The following is a 6,000-nucleotide window of genomic DNA, read 5'->3' as shown; positions in this document are numbered from 1 at the left end:
GTCTGGATGCTATCTTGAAGTATGATGTTGAATGTCTGGATGCTCTCTTGAAGCATGATGTTGAATGTCTGGATGCTCTCTTGAAGCATGATGTTGAATGTCTGGATGCTCTCTTGAAGCATGATGTTGAATGTCTGGTTGCTATCTTGAAGCATGATGTTGAATGTCTGGATGCTCTCTTGAAGCATGATGTTGAATGTCTGGATGCTCTCTTGAAGCATGATGTTGAATGTCTGGATGGTCTCTGGAAGCATGATGTTGAATGTCTGGATGCTCTCTGGAAGCATGATGTTGAATGTCTAGAAGCTATCTTGAAGTATGATGTTGAATGTCTGGATGCTCTCTTGAAGTATGATGTTGAATGTCTGGATGCTCTCTTGAAGCATGATGTTAAATGTCTGGATGCTATCTTGAAGCATGATGTTGAATGTCTGGATGCTCTCTTGAAGCATGATGTTGAATGTCTGGATGCTCTCTTGAAGCATGATGTTGAATGTCTGGATGATCTCTTGAAGATGTTGAATGTCTGGATGCTCTCTGGAAGCATGATGTTGAATGTCTGGATGCTATCTTGAAGTATGATGTTTCATGTCTGGATGCTCTCTTGAAGCATGATGTTGAATGTCTGGATGCTCTCTTGAAGCATGATGTTGAATGTCTGGATGCTCTCTTGAAGCATGATGTTGAATGTCTGGATGCTATCTTGAAGCATGATGTTGAATGTCTGGATGCTCTCTTGAAGCATGATGTTGAATGTCTGGATGCTCTCTTGAAGCATGATGTTGAATGTCTGGATGGTCTCTGGAAGCATGATGTTGAATGTCTGGATGCTCTCTGGAAGCATGATGTTGAATGTCTAGAAGCTATCTTGAAGTATGATGTTGAATGTCTGGATGCTCTCTTGAAGTATGATGTTGAATGTCTGGATGCTCTCTTGAAGCATGATGTTAAATGTCTGGATGCTATCTTGAAGCATGATGTTGAATGTCTGGATGCTATCTTGAAGCATGATGTTGAATGTCTGGATGCTCTCTTGAAGCATGATGTTGAATGTCTGGATGCTCTCTGGAAGCATGATGTTGAATGTCTGGATGCTCTCTGGAAGCATGATGTTGAATGTCTGGATGCTATCTTGAAGTATGATGTTGAATGTCTGGATGCTCTCTTGAAGCATGATGTTGAATGTCTGGATGCTCTCTTGAAGCATGATGTTGAATGTCTGGATGCTCTCTTGAAGCATGATGTTGAATGTCTGGATGCTATCTTGAAGCATGATGTTGAATGTCTGGATGCTCTCTTGAAGCATGATGTTGAATGTCTGGATGCTCTCTTGAAGCATGATGTTGAATGTCTGGATGGTCTCTGGAAGCATGATGTTGAATGTCTGGATGGTCTCTGGAAGCATGATGTTGAATGTCTAGAAGCTATCTTGAAGTATGATGTTGAATGTCTGGATGCTCTCTTGAAGTATGATGTTGAATGTCTGGATGCTCTCTTGAAGCATGATGTTAAATGTCTGGATGCTATCTTGAAGCATGATGTTGAATGTCTGGATGCTATCTTGAAGCATGATGTTGAATGTCTGGATGCTATCTTGAAGTATGATGTTGAATGTCTGGATGCTCTCTTGAAGCATGATGTTGAATGTCTGGATGATCTCTTGAAGCATGATGTTGAATGTCTGGATGCTATCTTGAAGCATGATGTTGAATGTCTGGATGCTATCTTGAAGCATGATGTTGAATGTCTAGAAGCTATCTTGAAGTATGATGTTGAATGTCTGGATGCTCTCTTGAAGCATGATGTTAAATGTCTGGATGCTATCTTGAAGCATGATGTTGAATGTCTGGATGCTATCTTGAAGCATGATGTTGAATGTCTGGATGCTATCTTGAAGTATGATGTTGAATGTCTGGATGCTCTCTTGAAGTATGATGTTGAATGTCTGGATGCTCTCTTGAAGCATGATGTTGAATGTCTGGATGATCTCTTGAAGCATGATGTTGAATGTCTGGATGCTATCTTGAAGCATGATGTTGAATGTCTGGATGCTATCTTGAAGCATGATGTTGAATGTCTAGAAGCTATCTTGAAGTATGATGTTGAATGTCTGGATGCTCTCTTGAAGCATGATGTTAAATGTCTGGATGCTATCTTGAAGCATGATGTTGAATGTCTGGATGCTATCTTGAAGCATGATGTTGAATGTCTGGATGCTATCTTGAAGTATGATGTTGAATGTCTGGATGCTCTCTTGAAGCATGATGTTGAATGTCTGGATGCTCTCTTGAAGCATGATGTTGAATGTCTGGATGCTCTCTTGAAGCATGATGTTGAATGTCTGGTTGCTATCTTGAAGCATGATGTTGAATGTCTGGATGCTCTCTTGAAGCATGATGTTGAATGTCTGGATGCTCTCTTGAAGCATGATGTTGAATGTCTGGATGGTCTCTGGAAGCATGATGTTGAATGTCTGGATGCTCTCTGGAAGCATGATGTTGAATGTCTAGAAGCTATCTTGAAGTATGATGTTGAATGTCTGGATGCTCTCTTGAAGTATGATGTTGAATGTCTGGATGCTCTCTTGAAGCATGATGTTAAATGTCTGGATGCTATCTTGAAGCATGATGTTGAATGTCTGGATGCTCTCTTGAAGCATGATGTTGAATGTCTGGATGCTCTCTTGAAGCATGATGTTGAATGTCTGGATGATCTCTTGAAGATGTTGAATGTCTGGATGCTCTCTGGAAGCATGATGTTGAATGTCTGGATGCTATCTTGAAGTATGATGTTTCATGTCTGGATGCTCTCTTGAAGCATGATGTTGAATGTCTGGATGCTCTCTTGAAGCATGATGTTGAATGTCTGGATGCTCTCTTGAAGCATGATGTTGAATGTCTGGATGCTATCTTGAAGCATGATGTTGAATGTCTGGATGCTCTCTTGAAGCATGATGTTGAATGTCTGGATGCTCTCTTGAAGCATGATGTTGAATGTCTGGATGGTCTCTGGAAGCATGATGTTGAATGTCTGGATGCTCTCTGGAAGCATGATGTTGAATGTCTAGAAGCTATCTTGAAGTATGATGTTGAATGTCTGGATGCTCTCTTGAAGTATGATGTTGAATGTCTGGATGCTCTCTTGAAGCATGATGTTAAATGTCTGGATGCTATCTTGAAGCATGATGTTGAATGTCTGGATGCTATCTTGAAGCATGATGTTGAATGTCTGGATGCTATCTTGAAGTATGATGTTGAATGTCTGGATGCTCTCTTGAAGCATGATGTTGAATGTCTGGATGATCTCTTGAAGCATGATGTTGAATGTCTGGATGCTATCTTGAAGCATGATGTTGAATGTCTGGATGCTATCTTGAAGCATGATGTTGAATGTCTAGAAGCTATCTTGAAGTATGATGTTGAATGTCTGGATGCTCTCTTGAAGCATGATGTTAAATGTCTGGATGCTATCTTGAAGCATGATGTTGAATGTCTGGATGCTATCTTGAAGCATGATGTTGAATGTCTGGATGCTATCTTGAAGTATGATGTTGAATGTCTGGATGCTCTCTTGAAGCATGATGTTGAATGTCTGGATGATCTCTTGAAGCATGATGTTGAATGTCTGGATGCTATCTTGAAGCATGATGTTGAATGTCTGGATGCTATCTTGAAGCATGATGTTGAATGTCTAGAAGCTATCTTGAAGTATGATGTTGAATGTCTGGATGCTCTCTTGAAGCATGATGTTAAATGTCTGGATGCTATCTTGAAGCATGATGTTGAATGTCTGGATGCTATCTTGAAGCATGATGTTGAATGTCTGGATGCTATCTTGAAGTATGATGTTGAATGTCTGGATGCTCTCTTGAAGCATGATGTTGAATGTCTGGATGCTCTCTTGAAGCATGATGTTGAATGTCTGGATGCTCTCTTGAAGCATGATGTTGAATGTCTGGATGCTATCTTGAAGCATGATGTTGAATGTCTGGATGCTCTCTTGAAGCATGATGTTGAATGTCTGGATGCTCTCTTGAAGCATGATGTTGAATGTCTGGATGGTCTCTGGAAGCATGATGTTGAATGTCTGGATGCTCTCTGGAAGCATGATGTTGAATGTCTAGAAGCTATCTTGAAGTATGATGTTGAATGTCTGGATGCTCTCTTGAAGTATGATGTTGAATGTCTGGATGCTCTCTTGAAGCATGATGTTAAATGTCTGGATGCTATCTTGAAGCATGATGTTGAATGTCTGGATGCTATCTTGAAGCATGATGTTGAATGTCTGGATGCTATCTTGAAGTATGATGTTGAATGTCTGGATGCTCTCTTGAAGCATGATGTTGAATGTCTGGATGATCTCTTGAAGCATGATGTTGAATGTCTGGATGCTATCTTGAAGCATGATGTTGAATGTCTGGATGCTATCTTGAAGCATGATGTTGAATGTCTAGAAGCTTTCTTGAAGTATGATGTTGAATGTCTGGATGCTCTCTTGAAGCATGATGTTAAATGTCTGGATGCTATCTTGAAGCATGATGTTGAATGTCTGGATGCTATCTTGAAGCATGATGTTGAATGTCTGGATGCTATCTTGAAGTATGATGTTGAATGTCTGGATGCTCTCTTGAAGCATGATGTTGAATGTCTGGATGATCTCTTGAAGCATGATGTTGAATGTCTGGATGCTATCTTGAAGCATGATGTTGAATGTCTGGATGCTATCTTGAAGCATGATGTTGAATGTCTAGAAGCTATCTTGAAGTATGATGTTGAATGTCTGGATGCTCTCTTGAAGCATGATGTTAAATGTCTGGATGCTATCTTGAAGCATGATGTTGAATGTCTGGATGCTATCTTGAAGCATGATGTTGAATGTCTGGATGCTATCTTGAAGTATGATGTTGAATGTCTGGATGCTCTCTTGAAGCATGATGTTGAATGTCTGGATGATCTCTTGAAGATGTTGAATGTCTGGATGCTCTCTTGAAGCATGATGTTGAATGTCTGGATGCTATCTTGAAGCATGATGTTGAATGTCTAGAAGCTATCTTGAAGTATGATGTTGAATGTCTGGATGCTCTCTTGAAACATGATGTTAAATGTCTGGATGCTATCTTGAAGCATGATGTTGAATGTCTGGATGCTATCTTGAAGCATGATGTTGAATGTCTGGATGCTATCTTGAAGTATGATGTTGAATGTCTGGATGCTCTCTTGAAGCATGATGTTGAATGTCTGGATGATCTCTTGAAGCATGATGTTGAATGTCTGGATGCTATCTTGAAGCATGATGTTGAATGTCTGGATGCTATCTTGAAGCATGATGTTGAATGTCTGGATGCTCTCTGGAAGCATGATGTCTAATGTCTGGATGCTATCTTGAAGCATGATGTTGAATGTCTAGAAGCTATCTTGAAGCATGATGTTGAATGTCTGGATGCTATCTTGAAGCATGATGTTGAATGTCTAGAAGCTATCTTGAAGTATGATGTTGAATGTCTGGATGCTCTCTTGAAGCATGATGTTAAATGTCTGGATGCTATCTTGAAGCATGATGTTGAATGTCTGGATGCTATCTTGAAGCATGATGTTGAATGTCTGGATGCTATCTTGAAGTATGATGTTGAATGTCTGGATGCTCTCTTGAAGCATGATGTTGAATGTCTGGATGATCTCTTGAAGATGTTGAATGTCTGGATGCTATCTTGAAGCATGATGTTGAATGTCTGGATGCTATCTTGAAGCATGATGTTGAATGTCTAGAAGCTATCTTGAAGTATGATGTTGAATGTCTGGATGCTCTCTTGAAGCATGATGTTAAATGTCTGGATGCTATCTTGAAGCATGATGTTGAATGTCTGGATGCTATCTTGAAGCATGATGTTGAATGTCTGGATGCTATCTTGAAGTATGATGTTGAATGTCTGGATGCTCTCTTGAAGCATGATGTTGAATGTCTGGATGATCTCTTGAAGCATGATGTTGAATGTCTGGATGC

This window comes from Biomphalaria glabrata, chromosome 2 (genome assembly GCF_947242115.1).
Source record: "Biomphalaria glabrata chromosome 2, xgBioGlab47.1, whole genome shotgun sequence".
In the NCBI taxonomy this organism is placed as follows: domain Eukaryota; kingdom Metazoa; phylum Mollusca; class Gastropoda; family Planorbidae; genus Biomphalaria; species Biomphalaria glabrata.
Note: the sequence above shows the minus strand (reverse complement) of the source record.